Source organism: Pristis pectinata, chromosome 38 (assembly GCF_009764475.1).
Source record: "Pristis pectinata isolate sPriPec2 chromosome 38, sPriPec2.1.pri, whole genome shotgun sequence".
Taxonomy (NCBI): Eukaryota; Metazoa; Chordata; class Chondrichthyes; order Rhinopristiformes; family Pristidae; genus Pristis; species Pristis pectinata.
In genome coordinates, this window is record NC_067441.1 from 3,372,138 (window position 1) to 3,387,858 (window position 15,721).

Below are 15,721 nucleotides of genomic sequence, written 5' to 3' on the forward strand. Positions count from 1 at the left end.
TCTCTTCTCTCCTGTAGAGCAGAAGATACAAAAGCTTGAGACCACGTACCACCAGGTTCAAGGACAGCTTCTATCCCGCTGCTATCAGACTCTTGAACTGACCTCTCATACGCCAAAAGATCTCGATCTCCCCATCTACCTCATTATGACCCTTGTACTTTATTTGTTTGCCTGCACTGCACTTCCTTTGTAACTGCAACACTGTATTCTGCATTCTGTTTTCCTTTTTACTACCTCCATGTACTTGTGCATTGAATGATCCATCTGGATGGCACGCAAACAAAAGTTTTTCACTGTATCTTGGTACATGTGACAATAATGAACCAACAGTAATAACAGTAATTATTATAGTAATTTTTATGTCTATGTCTTGTATTGTACTGCTGCCAAAAAACAACAAACTTCACGACATATGTCAGTGATAATAAACCTGATTCGTACTTTGAATTCAAATTCCAAATGAGCTGCTGGAGGAAAATTGGCAGTTGACAGTTTGGGTTGAGACCCTTTGTCTGAACTAAGTCCATTTTGTGCTGTACTCCCTGTGTACTTTGAATCAAATTTTGAAGTTGCTGATATTTCAGTTCAAGCCTCTCTGCTTGATGAGAAGCCAGACTGGTAGGGGCAGAATTTTCTAAATTTATCTCATTCAGTGCCAACAATGGGTCAAATACATTACAGCTTCTTCCAGAACCTCAAAAGGGCCCAACCACATCAAGTCCATGACTTGCTTCTCAAGTGTAGATACTGTTTTATGGCTAAAAGAACCAGTCAGAATCAAAGCCCAGCAAGTTAATTGGACCGCCCCGGACATTCTCCCTTTTCCCCCCTCCCATCGGGCAGAAGATACAAAAGCCTGTAAGCACACACCACCAGGATCAAGGACAGCTTCCATCCCACTGTTGTAAGACTATTGAATGGTCCCCTAGTACGATGAGGTGGACTCTTGACCTCACAATCTACCTCATTACCTTGCACCTTATTGTCTGCCTGCACTGCATTTTCTCTGCAACTGTAACACCTTGTTATATATTCTGTTATTGTTTTCCCTTGTACTACCTCAATGCATTGATGTAATGAAATGATCTGTACGGAGGCATGCAATGCAAAGTTTTTCACTGTACCTCAGTACATGTGACAATAATAAACCAATTTAATAATCCTTTCCAAACTACGTTTGTTCTAGGCGGAACAGTGATCAGGAAAACTCATTCTTCCTCTAACAGAGCTGAGAGGACTGGCAAATTTGGTTAAATAGCTCCTAAGGAAAGTCAGATACAGATTAAAACTGCCTCCATTTTAAAATAAAATCAGAAAATGCTGGAAACACTCAGCAGCTCAGGTAACATCTGAGGAAAGAGTAACATTATTCAGGTCAAGAACCCTTCAAAAGAACTTAATTTTAAATTGACTCTACACTGCAGCAACAAACACACTCGGAGCAGGGACGACACTGGTTCAATACAGAGAGCAGCTTCCTCTATAATATCCCATCACACACTCCCAAAGCAGAGACCACACAGGATGATACCGAGTTAAGCTCCCTCTATATTGTTCTCTCACATCCTCCTAGTTCAGGGACAGAACGGGTTAGACACAGAGTACGGCTTCCTCCACACTGCCCTGTCACACACTCCCAGGGTTAGATCCAGAATGAAGCTCCCTCTAAATGTCCCATCAACACACTCCCAGGGCACAGGTAGACACAGAATGAAGTTCCCTCTACACTCTCCTGCCACACACTCCCATGGCATGGGTTAGACACAGAGTGAAGCTCCCTCTACACTGTCCCATCACACACTCTCAGGGTTAGACACAGAGTGAAGCTCCCTCTACACTGTCCCATCACACACTCTCAGGGTTAGACACAGAGTGAAGCTCCCTCTACACTGTCCCATCACACACTCTCACGGTTAGACACAGAGTGAAGTTCCCTCTACACTGTCCCATCACACACTCCCCGGGTTAGACACAGAGTGAAGTTCTCCTAACACTGCCCCATCACACACTCCCAGGGTCAGATACAGAGTGATCTCCAGTCCCTGCTTCATGCCACATGTAGCAGGATCGAGCTCCCAATGGCCACCTGTGTTTACCAAGTGGCTTAACTCAATTTGACAGAGAAACAACCTACTCAGATCACAAGTCTGCGAGATAACTGACACACGAACTCAAACAGCAGTGCTTTTAACGTCGTTAATCATTAATGCATGGCTTTTCGTTTAATGCTTTTAAGGTTCCAAATCTCCTTTGCAGAGTTTCCTCTTGAAAGCAGAAAACACACAGGGACTTGTCATCACCTGGACAGCCCGTGTAAATTGCCTGCAGACTTGTTAATTGTCCTTCCCCAACCCTGGAGGTGCTCGGCAGCAAACCAACTTTAATCAGGCATTAACCTTGACACAAATAAGCCTGGGCCTTCTTGCAAACATTGCAGTTTGTTGCCAAGACAGTCAATTTAAAAGATAACGAGCATTTTAAAATCCTCTGCACAGTTTGTTTCTACTGTGGGGTAAGTGGTGACGATTGGGTTTGAAGTTTGCTTGTAGCAAGCACACAATAAAATAATGTTTATAACTTCTCTCCACTTCCAAAATTAATTGATGGTATCGCAGAGCCACTGCTGTGCTGTGCGTTTAGGATATATGAGCGAGAAGGAATTTCTGTCTTATGATTCCTTCAGCATTCCTGCTTTCTTAACTGAAGAGTCACTAATGCTGTTCTAATAACTTGGATTTAATGCAGCACCTTTAACATGATAAACTGCCACTTAGAATACAGGAGCCTTGTCAATGCCTGTTTGACACTGAGCTACATGAGGTGATATTATAAGACAAAGGAGCAGAATGAGACCATTCAGCCCATCAAGTCTGCTCTGCCATTCAATCATGGCTGATTTTTTTTCTCAATGCCATTCTCCCTACCAAAATGCATAACCCCACATTTCCCTCTGCTGTATTCCATCTACCATTTCTTTGCCCACTCTCTTAACCAGTCCAAGTCCTTCTGCAAATCCCCTGCCTCCGTAACGTTACCTGTCCCTCCACCTATCTTTGCATCGTCTGCAAACTTGGCCACAACGCCATCAGTTCCTTTATCTAGATTATTAACGTATAAAGTGAAAATCTGTGGTCCCAACACTGACCCCTGTGGAACTCCACTAGTCACCGGCAGCCATCCTGAAAAGGACCCCTTTATTCCCACTGAAAAGGACCCCTTTATTCCCACTCTCTGACTTCTGCTTGTCAGTCAATCTTCTATCCATGCTAGTACCTTGCCTCTAACACCATTGGTAGTGGTGATCAAGAACTCAGTCAAAGAGGTCAGCTTTAAGGAGTGTTTCAATGGGAGATAAAGAGGTCGAGAGGTTTAGGGAGGGAATTCTGGAGATTGGGTCCTGGGCAGCTGAAGGCAAAGCTGCCAATGAGAATTGGAGGATGATGGAAAGGCCATATCAGGTAGGAGGCAAGAGGAGGAATGGTGAGCCTGGGTCATCACTTTGGGAGCCGGGTTGTGTGCAACCTGGAGTTCCTGCTGCCTCTCTGCAGTCCCTTGGCACCTCATATAGAGGGAAAGGACATATTCACAGTGGCTTCAAAATGGCTATGAGAGGCTGGGATTATGCTCGCAGTTTATGCCCTCCTCTCCCACCCCCAACCCTTGTCCATATCAACACTTAGATATTGCCTTTCTGAGACTTCACTCCTGCCATAAACACAGACTTTGCTTCAGATGTTCAAAAGAAAGATCTCATTTGTTGCTTTTTTTTGAAAAAGAAGCCTCAATGATATTTTGAGCAGCTGCCTATGATCTGTTTATCTCATTTTCTTTCTCTGCTCATTCATCTTCTCTCAGCACAGAGAAGGGGAACGTTGCTTCTAAATTTTATTCAGGACTGGTAGTTATAGCAACACGGGTGCCTAAGAAATAATTAGGGACTGACGGAGTTCATTTGCACAAATAGTGCTGTTGCTTTCCCAACTCAAGTGAAAACAAGATTGGTTTTCTCAATGGGAGAAAATAACTGGTCCTTGAGTAAACTCTTAAACCATCTGACAGCAAAAAGATCAGATGTGGAAACTCATACCGTTGCCACGGAGATATCCTGCTCCACAGGGAATCGTTGGCAGCGCAAGCTGAAACACTTGGATGAACCGCTGGAAAGATCAAGTCCGAGAAATTTGAACAGGCCATATGTTTGAGTTTTATTTGTCCATCCATAGGGGTAACAGAAACTTGTCTAGGTCTTCCATGGGTTTGGTGCACACCAAGTATCTGAGGCTTGGTCTATCACACCAGAACACACAGAGGATGTTGTGCTTGGATTTCATAATCAAGTTAGGATGTTGTTATGAAGAATGATTCGCATTTATCCAGCACCTTCCAAACCCAATAGATTTAGGGAGCACTGCACAATGGAGCGGTAATACTGAGAGAGCACTGCACTGTTGGAGAGGCGGTAATGAGGGAGGACTGCAATGATGGAGGGATGGTAAGGAGGGAACACCACACTGTGGGAGGGGCAGCAAGAGAGTGCTGCACTATGGGAGGGGTGGTGAGGAGGGAGCGCCGCACTATGGGAGGGGCGGCGAGGAGGGAACGCCGTGCTGTGGGAGGGGCAGTGAGGAGGGAATGCCGTGCTGTGGCAGGGGTGGTGAGGAGGGAATGCTGCACTATGGGAGGGGCGGTGAGGAGCGAACACCACACTGTAGGAGGGATATGGAGAGAAGGTGAACAGATGGAATTGAGGCATATTTGGAGAAGGTGGGAATGAGGAATATCAGGTGAACATTGATAGATGGGATAGGCAAATAAATTACTTTTTGCAACAAAATGAGTAAGAGTTTATTGTGGATAAATCCTTTTCCTCTGTACAAAATCGATATATTCTAAACCCAAACACACCCTGTGTTTACACCCTTGTTTAAATTCACCCCTCCTCACCTCAGTCCTAGTTTCTAGTTAGGTCGTTATGGTTTTGAGTTGAATCAAATTAAATGAGCAACATCTTAACCCATCAGTGATTAAGATGATATTGGTTAGTGGGTGTCTGAGGCTTGTCACAAGACCCTGTTGACACAGGAGGGTTGCTGTCACCCTGTGCCAGGCTTGCGTGGGCTAGCCTGTCCCAGCTCTGACGGGGCAAGGTTTACCTTGAACAAGGGACTGTGACTGAGGCAAACAACTATGAGTAAACAGTCGGCTCAGCGTAGGTGCGAGATTGATTGAGTTTTACCCTCCCTGTGCTGATGACCTTTGTCTCCCTTCATGGTGACTCCCAGTAGCTTCTGGCTTCTCAGCCCCTAGAGGAGGCAGGGGGTGGGATGACAGCATGAAGCAACTTGGAGAAGCCCACATCCTGTTATTTTAATGCCTGCTCAATCGTTCAGGACAGTAACAGGCCACTTGGCCCCTCTGCTCCGCGTCCATATCCAAGCTACCCCATTGCCATGACCTCCATTTTTGTCTTTTACCAGAGGGAGGCCATTTGGACCATTGAGTCCAGGCCAGCTCCCAGCAGAGCAATCGCATCCTCCCCCTCTCCTTATTTCCCTACATCCCTGCATTTATCATCAAGGATCCGTACCATCCAGGCCGTGCCATTTTCTCGCAGTTACCATCGGGCAGGAGGTACACAAGCCTGAAGTCCCACATCACCAGGTTCAGGAACAGTGACTTCCCTTCAACCATTCGGTTCTTGAATCAACCTGCACAACCCTAATCACTGCCTCATTACAGCAACACTGGGACCACGTTGCACTACAGTGGACTTCTTTTTACTAATTTTGTTCTTTCTTGCATAATTATGTATAATTTATATTTATGTTTTTCTTCTGAATGCTGCTTGTCTGTGCCTGTGACGCTGCTGCAAGTAAATTTTTCACTGCACCTGTGCACACATGTACTTGTGCATATGACAATAAATTTGACTTTGACTTTGGTCACAGGGAGAACGTACAAACTCCACACAGACAGTGCCAGGGGTCAGGATCCAAGTCACTGGAGCTGTGAGGCAGCAGCACAAACCACTTGCAACACTCTGCTGTCCTGTCCTACTCCGATGGAAGCTATACGAGTTCACGAAAAAGCCTGCGTACCATGGACTCTGCAAGGTTGCAGATTCTGGTTGTATATCTGAAGGGGCTGCTCCTCAGCCTCGCTCTCCTGATCTTTGACCACCTGGTGCGGAAAGTTGGGGGGGGGAGGCGTGTGGAAGGTGTTCTGGTCCTGGCCAAGGTGGATGTTCCAGCTCGTCAATGTGACTACCTGCCCCTCTTCTGAGGTTACATTCATTTCCAGTTGTCCCTACTCTATTGTCTGCTCGCTCGCTTGGAGGGCTTTCTGTATTGGTGGGCACTGCAGGAGCCTTGCAGAATCCTGGACAAGGAGAACAGTGGTTTAATTTAACTATTTGTTGTTTGACGTGAAATTGGTATTGGTTTACTATTGTCACATGTACCGAGACACAGTGACAAGCTTTTGTTTGCGTGCCAGACAGATCATTCCATACATAAGTACATCGAGGTAGTACAAAAGGAAAAAAATGGAATGCAGAACATAGAGTTACAGTTAGAGAAAGTGAAGTGCAGTTAGACAATAAGGTGCAAGGGCCATGACGAGGTAGATTGGGAGATCGGTAGTTCATCTTTTAGAGTATGAGAGGTCAGTTCAAGAGTCTGATAACAGCGGGATAGAAGCTGTCCATGAGTCTGGTGATATGTGCTCTCAAGCTTTTGTAACTTCTGCCCAACGGGAAAGGGGATAAGAGAGAATGACCGGGGTGGGAGGGGTCCCTGATTATGTTCACTGCTTTCCCAAGTGTAGACGGAGTCAATGGAGGAGAGGCTGGTTTGAATGATGGACTGGGATGCATCCACAACTCTCCGCAATTTCTTGAGGTCTTGGGCAGATCAGCTGCCATACCAAGCTGTGATGCATTCGGATAGGTTGCTTTCTACAGTGCATTGGTAAAAATTGGTAAGAGTCATCAGGGACATGCCAAATTTCCTTAGCCTTCCGAGGAAGTAGAGGCACTGGTGAGCTTTCTCGGCCATAGCGACCACATGGCTGAACCAGGACAAATTGTTGGTGATATTTACACCTTGGACCTTGGAACTTGACTCTAGGAAGTTAATAAAAATGCACATGAATGGAGGTGGGGTCTGTGTTCAGCAATGGTACAGAGGTAGAAGTAAGCAGTTTTAATGATGGTGCAGATTTCTTGTTTAAAGCTTAAATGTGATGTGTGGTTCAGGTTCAGACAGTGGCCCTGGATAGGTTAGGAGAATGGAGTTTACAATGGAGACCAATGATAATGGCTTCAGTCTTTCCCCCATGTCACTGGAGGAGAGTTTTGCTCATCCAGTTCTGAGAAGTGGTGGGATGACTTAGGGAAGGAGAGGGGTGGAGAGAGTGGTGATGAAGGAGAGCTGTGTCTCTTTGGCACACCCGTGGTGTTACTGAGGGACACTGTGAGAATGGGAAATCACAGGGGGACTCCAGAGGGAACACTGAGGTACTGGGAGAGAGGCCATTGCCTGGATGGATAGGAATGGAAGCAGACGAACGGGGAGGGGGGGTGGGGGGTGTGTGGCGGAGAGTGGGTGAGGGAGTGGTGCCAGAGAAGGATGGTGCCGTAAACAGTGTCACAGTCTGCAGATAGTTCACCACAGACCAAGTGGTGCAGTGGCAGGGGTGGAAACCTGACTTAAAAGATTCAAACAAGGAGTTCCAGGTAGGACTGGGTTCATAAGAGTCACACAGCATGGAAAAAGGCCCTTCGGCCCAATTAGTTTATGCCGATCAAGATGCCCCATCCAAGCCTTATTTGCCTCATATGCCTCTAAACCTTTCCTATCCGTGTACCTGTCCAAGTACCTCTGAAATGTTGTTAAAACATGTAGGTACTTCCAGTGGTGGGGAGGGATGTGCCCATGATCTATCTGCAGCTTCTTACATTCCTGTGCATTTGAATTGCCGTACCAGACCATGATGCAACCAGTCAGGATGCTTTCAACAGGGGAGAAAGGCAGTATAAAAAGGTGAAGGGAAGGGGTGGAGCATGAGCTAGCAGGTGATAGGTGGATCCAGGTGAGGAGGAATGATAGGCAGATGGAGGAGGGAAGGGTGGAAATAGCAACAGAGGCTGGAAGGTGGAGGTGACAAAGGGCGGCAGATGACAGAATCTGATAGAAGGGAAAGGTAGAGCATAGAATTGAGTGAAGGAGGTGGGGAGGGCAGATGGACACAGTGTGGGGAGGGGAAACAGTGGGTGGGGTGCGTGGGTGATGGGCAGATGGAGTGGATGGAGAGGGGGAAGAAACGGGGTGATGGGGGGCTGGGGTGTGTGTAGGAGGAACTGGGTAGATCAGGAGGACACTGAGGGGGAGCAGTTTACTGGAAATTGGAGAATTTAATGTTCATGCCATCAGACTGTAGACTACCCAGGCAGAATATGAGGTGCCATTCCTCTACTTTGGGTTTAGCTTTACCCTGGCAGTGGAGAGATATCTTGGTGTGGGAATGGGGAGGGGAATTAAAATGGCTAGCCACCTGGAGCTCTAGACAGTCTGGCGGATGGAGTATCTGCTTCAGGAGGCTGGTGTCTGGCATGCAAACAATGTGGAATGCTGCTCCTTCAGGACCTCGTAACTTCCGACTGAGTAAGATGGCACAGTGTAGCAGTAGCTACACCTACTGCCTCACAGCCTCTGTTGGGAATGTTGGCCTGGAAGAGGACACTGACCTTGGTTTGATTGTTCTGCAAATGGTCTGGATGATCTGGCATAGACAGAACTAGTGGTGGCTCTCCAGTGCCTTGAACTGTCTGCCGGAGGTAGTCTGTGCCTCAGAAGAGTACAGGAGAGCAGAGAACACTTCTGCCCAGTAGATCATGAGCTTTGCAGTGGATTTAAGCTCTCCTTCTTCAAATACCCTTTTCCCCAGATGGTTTGGAGTCTGCGGAAGGCCAGACCAGGTAAGGATGCTGGGTTATAATAATGAACAGGAATGGATTTCTAAGACAGTTTTACAGCTACAGGAATTTTAAGAATTCCAGATTTATTTACTTGAATTTGAATTCCCCAAAGCAGGATTTGAATTTCAGCAGTGGAATGGCTGAGGGACAGCAGAGATTGGCAATGTTACAATGAACTTGGGTATTTTTGGTTATGAAGTGGATGTATGGTCAGACTACATTTCCCTTCACACGTGGGGTGTTTTGAGACATTCTGAAGTTCTGAACTGCCATGGTGAGTGCTGTTTCTTGTGGTCTTCTATACACGTCTGTAGGTTATTTAATGAGAAGATCAAGAAAGTACATCAGTGTATGTACTTTCTTAGGCACCTGTGAAGATTCGGCTCTTCCACGAGAATTCTCTTGAATTTCCACAGATGCACTATAGAAAGTATCCTGACGGGTTGTATCTCAGCCTGGTATGGCAACTGCTCTGCTCTGGATCGACGGAACCTGCAGAGAGTGATTAACAGAGTCCATTACAGGCTAGTCACTTCCTTCCATTCAGTCCATCTTCATGGTGCATTGCAACAGGAAGGCTAACAGTATCATCAAGGATGCCTGCCACCCTGGCCATTCCCTTTTCTTTCCTCTGCCTTTGGGGAGAAGATACAGGAGCTTGAAAGCCCAGACAATCAGACTCAAGAACACCTTCTTCCTCACTGCTGTCAGACCTCTGAACCAATCACCTCTTTCACATCCCCTTCCCAGTGATGCTGCCACGTTCTCGAACCTTTAATCCTACCCCTTCCATTATTGCCACTTTAATTTCTTTTTGCACAACCTCAGTGTGCACAACTATACTTTGCACCATTCCGTTGTTTTGCGCTCATCGCTGTATTTATTGATGTATTTATTATTACCATGTATACTATTTACTCTGTGAGCGAGGAATTTCTTTGCACCCTGGGGTATATGACAATAAACTAATCTGGATCTGAATCCCTGTGTTCATCCTGGTCATGTGCAATGCAACACTGCCCTCTGGACTTCCAATTCTGCACACACATCAGAGAGCTCTGTTAGAGCCGGCACAGATTTTAATCAATCAGCTTCTACCAACTAAGTTGGGGGCCTAACTGTGAGATGTTAAATGAACAACTGCTCCAGGAGTAAGGTGAAAATATTTTTTTTTCTATTTATCTGCCTCAAAGGTAATTTTTGTCTGATAAAACTGATGATGCACCTAGAACATTAAAGGTACAATGTAACGGTTCTTTGACAATAGAGAGGTAATATATTTTTTATACTACACTATTATTATTGACTATTCTGCCTTCTGCAACTTAAAAGCCTGAAGGCACGCACCACCAGACTCAAGGACAGCTCTTATCCCGCTGTTATCTGACTCTTGAACTCTCATATACTAAAAGATGAATTCTTGATTTCCCAATCTACCACGTTGTGGCCTTGCACTTTGTTTGTCTACCTGCACTGCACTTTCTCTGTAGCTACAATACCTCATCTTGCATTGTGTTTTTCTTTTAATTACCTTGATGTGTTTATCTATGGCATGCAAAGAAAAGCTTTTCACTGTATCTCAGTATACGTGACAATACTAACTCAGTACCAATAACAATACTAATTTTACCTCATTTATTAGGTTACTCTCTCACACCTTTGTGTCAGAAGATCTTACTCTCTCAGATTTAAGCCTGGAGTTCATGCCGATACACTCCTGAAATGAGGGAGCACAGGACTATTGGGGGACAGTGTCACACTCAGACAGGTTGGTGCTGAGGAATCTCTGCACTGTGGGAAGCGCACGGCCAAGGGAGTGCCTCACTGAAGGACAGGAAGAGCCAAGGGAGTGTCACATAGTGGAAGGCACAGTGCTGAGGGAGTTCTACGCTGTTGGAGTGCCAGTGCTGAGGGAGTGCCACACTGTTAGAGAGCAATGAGGAGGAAGCACCACAATTTTAAATTGACACTTTAACTGGCTACATATTGAAAAAGAACTTCAGAAAGGGGAAGTTGGGAGACCATGTGCCAGTTCTCATTGGTAGGTCAGGGGCAGATAGAGCAAGCAGCTTCAAATTCCTGGATGTTAACTTCTCAGATGAGCTGTCCTGGGCCCAGCACATAGATGCAATCATGAAGAAACCGTGCTGATGCCTCTACTTTCTTAGAAGCTTAAGGAAATTTGGCATATCACTAAATAATCTAACAAACTTCTACAGATGGTTGCATCACAGCCTGGTACAGAAATTCCAATGCACAGGAATGCAAGAGGCTGCAGAGAATAGTGGACGCAGCCCAGTCCATCACAGTCACAGCCCTCCCCACCACTGACAGCACCTACAAGAGGCATTGCCTCAAGAAGGCAGCATCTATCATCAAGGATCCCCACCATCTGGGTCATGCCCTCTTCTCTCTGGTACTTCGGGCAGGAGGTACAGAAGCCAGAAGTCCACACCACCAGGTTCAGGAACAGTTACGTTCCTACAACCATCAGGTTCTTGAACTGACCTGCATAACCTTTACTCTGCCTCAGCAATTGAGCCCTATGGACCACCTCTTGCCCTACCATGGACTTGTCTCTGATTACATCTTTTTTTTGCACTGAAGTCTTGTTTTTGCACAGTCCTTTTATTTCTCTCTCTTCACTGCCTTGTATAATTTACGTTCTGTGTGTTGTCTGTACTGACATGCCTGTGATACTGCTACAAACAAGTTTTTCACTGTACCTGTATCTCACTGTACTTGGGCATATAACAATGAACTCAACTTAACTTGGGAGATGTCCCTGATTTCCTGGAGCCAATATTCACCATTCAATCAACTTGGTCATAAATCTCATTGTGGCATATGGAAGGTAGTGTTGAATAAATCAAGTGACACATTTCCTATAACAATAGCTACACTCCAAAAGAGTACTTAATTGTCCATGAAACATTTAGAGATGTCTCATAGCTAAGACAGAGAAATATATGAGAATCCACAGGGATTCTCTCAAATTTCTACAGACGCGCTATAAAAATTATCCTGACCAGTTGCATCTAAGCCTGGTATGGCAACTGCTCTGCTCTGGACCAATGCAACTTGCAGAGAGTGGTAAACACTGCCCAGTCCATCACAAACTCTGCACTTCCTTCCATCCAGTCCATCTTCACGGTGCGTTGCATCAGGAAGGCTAACAGTATCATCAAGGATGCCTGTCACCCTGGCCATTCCTCTTTCTCTCTTCTACCTTCTGGGAGGAGATACAGGAGCTTGAAAGCCCAGATGATCAGACTCAAGAACAACTTCTTCCCCATTGTTATCAGATTTCCGGACCAATCACCTTTTTCACACCCCCTTCCCGCTGGTGCTGCCACGTTCTCGAACCCTCTTCCGTCGTCTCTTTAGCATTTTTGCACTACCTCAGTGTGCACAACTATACTTTGCACCATTCCGTTTGTTGCTGTACTGATTGTTGTATTTATTATTACGGAGTATACTTGTGAGCTTCACCAGAGCAAGGTATTTCATTGCACCTTGGTGTATATGACAATAAATCTCTCAGTGTCCTGCCTGACCATATGCAATGCAACACTGCCCTCTGGACTTCCAATAGTGGCACCACATCGTAGACTTTTGTGAGATCTGACAAAGGTTTCAATCAATTGGCTTCTACTCACTAAGTTGGGGCCTAACTGTGAGATGTTAAATGAACAACTGCTCTAGGAATAAGGTAAAAATATTTTTCTTTTAACTTTTTATCTGCTTCAAAGGTAATTTTTGTGTGATAAATCTCTGATGATGCACCGAGAACATTAAAGGCATGATACAAAGGTTCTTCGGGGATGAGGGGGGGGTAATATATTTCTTATTCTATACCATATTATTGTTGACTATTCTGCCTTCTACAACTTAAGCTTGAAAGTACATACCACCAAACTCAAGGACAGCTCCTATCCCGCTGTTATCAGAATAACTCTTTCTTTCCTTACTGATTGTTATCCCTGTTGGAATGGGAGTGGATGTGGGTCTGCTCTTGAAACATCACACCAAGAATGGACGTTTGAGTGATCATCAGACATTGGGAGACTCCCCTATGGAAACAGTCAGAGGATACGAAGCACTGCACTGTCTATGATGTCTTTGCCAACCTGACTCAATGTGGCAACAACCAAGTTCAGGTTGCCCTACTGTACCTTGATCAGCATGGAGGCTGTGGGATGGATCGCGCCTGCTTCATCGTGGCCGATTCAATTTTGGCCTCAGTACCATTTTCCTGTGCTGTCCCAATATCCTTCGTTGGCTGTCAATTTCCACCTTCGATGTATTCAGTGAATCCACCTCCTCAGGTCTCTGTGATAGAGATCAGATCAGATTCAGATTAGTTTATTGTCAAATATCCCAGGGTGCAATGAAATTCCTTGCTCGTCTGAAGCTCGCAGAGGAAACAGTATACATAGTAACAATAAATACAACAATGAATACAGCAAGGAGTGCAAAACAACAGAATGGTGCAAAGTATGGTAGTGCACACTGAGGTTGTGCAAAAAGAAGTGCTAAAGTGACAATAATGGAAGGGGTAGAATTAAGGGTTCGAGAATGTGGCGGCACCACCAGGTAGAAGGTGTGAAGGAGGTGATTGGTTCAGAAGTCTGATAGCAGTGAGGAAAAGGCTGTTCTTGAGTCTGGCTATGCAGGCTTTTAAGCTCTGGTATCTTCTCCCTGAAGGTAGAAGAGAGAAAAGGGAATGGCCGGGGTGGCAGGCATCCTTGGCGCCCACAGATACCTTGATTACAGATCCTCTCACCTATCTCTTGCAAGGAAGCTAACTCTTTCTCTCAATTTCTCCACCTCAGCCACATCTGCTCCCATGATGAGGCTTTCCACTCCAGGACATCAGAGATGTCCAACTTCTTTACTAGGGTCCCCTTATCCTCACATTTCATCCCACCAGCCTATGTATCCAACACATCATTCTCTGCCACTTCCGCCATCACATGGTAGTGTAGCGGTTAGCGTAACGCTTTACAGAGCCAGCGACCAGGGTTCAATGCCGGCCACTGTCTGTAAGAAGTTTGTACGTTCTCCCCTTGTCTGCATGGGTTTCCTCCGGGTGCTCCACTTTCCTCCCACATTCCAAAGACGTACAGGTTAGGAAGTTGCGGGCATGCTATGTTGGCACCGGAAGCGTGGTGACACTTGCGGGCTGCCCCCAGAACACTACGTAGAAGATGCATTTCAGATATTTAATTTTTTGGATGCAAGATTCAGACGTAATTCCATGTCCCAAATGGGCACACCTTGAGCACCAATCAGTACTTGGATTTTCATTAGTTTCTATTTTAGGAGCTTCACTCCCTTTTGCACTTACCAAATTAACTAAACATATAATTAACCTAATTGTTAGACATACAATACGAATATGGTTTCAATTTCGTAAATTCTTTTGATTGAATGAATTTAACTTGTCAAGTCCTATTCAATCTAATTTTTTTCTTTCATCCATCCAGAGTTGACTCAGCTTTTTCTATATGGAAAAGGAAGGGAATAGTATGTTTTCGTGATTTATTCATTGATAACTGTTTTTCATCTTTTGAACAACTGTCTAACAAATATTTGCAGATTAGAAATTTTTTAAAAGCTACTGTATCCTCTTTTCTGACACCTTACAAAACTGAAATTACGGAAAAAATTTTAGGTCTTAATCCTTATCAGAAGGGTTTGATAGCAATAATCTATGATTTAATTATGAAAATACATCCAGAATCACTGGACAAAATTAAGAATGATTGGGAAAGTGAACTCCAGACATCTTTACCTACAGAGACATGGAAGAAAATTCTTCATTTAGTTAATACATCTTCAATGTGTGCCAGACACTCTTTGATACAGTTTAAGGTAGTTCACAGGACCCATATGTCAAAAGATAAGCTAGTCTGTTTTTATTACCATATAAATCCTGTATGTGACAGATGTAAATCGAATGTGGCTTCTTTGACACATATGTTTTCGTCCTGTCCTCTTTGGGAAAAATATTGGGAAGACATTTTTAACATTATCTCAAATGTATTGAATATTGATTTACAACCTCACTCTATCAATTTTTGGATGACCAAGGATAGAGTCTGGCCATTTATCTGCTTCCGCTAACCGTCTGATTGCCTTTGTTACATTAATGGCAAAATGATCCATTTTGCTTAAATGGAAGGATCCAATACCCCCTACTACTTTTCAATGGTTCTCTCAAACTATATCATGTTTAAACTTGGAAAAAATTAGGAGTGGTATTGTCAATCCTTCGCTTAAATTTGAAGATATTTGGAGTCCATTTATTCAATATTTTCACATGATATAGATCCCCTTTCAGTAACTTTCCAATTTAGAGGAATGGAGTTGATGACATAATATTGCTTTGTTTCTACTGAGAAATTTTAGTCCAGTCTTTTTTTTGTTTTTTTTTTCATTTTTCTGTTTAGTTTGGTTTGATATATTGTTTATAATTTTTCTTATTGATTTGGGGATTTTTTTCCTTTTCTTTTATATATATAATAAATCTTTTTCTTTCCTTTCTTTTATATTATATTCATTTACTAAGAGATCGTGGGATCTACAGATTTTTTAAATATTTTGTTGTTCTTTATGATTATCTATGCCATGATTGTTCTCCTGATCTCTGTGTATTACATGTACAAACACTAATGTTATATATTAATCTGTATTAATTTGAAAACTAATAAAAAGATTGAAAAAGAAAGAAGAAGATGT

General features: G+C 44.2%; 1 protein-coding gene across 1 annotated transcript in view; it reads right to left on the bottom strand.

Annotated features, from left to right (window-relative positions):
- Positions 1-15,721, bottom strand: part of LOC127586990 (somatostatin receptor type 1-like) — a 93,810-nt gene that overhangs the window by 71,550 nt on the left and 6,539 nt on the right. Inside the window, exon 2 of the mRNA XM_052045064.1 lies at positions 13,153-13,309. The gene's annotated coding sequence lies outside the window, so the exon portion shown is untranslated. The remainder of the gene's footprint in view (positions 1-13,152; positions 13,310-15,721) is intronic.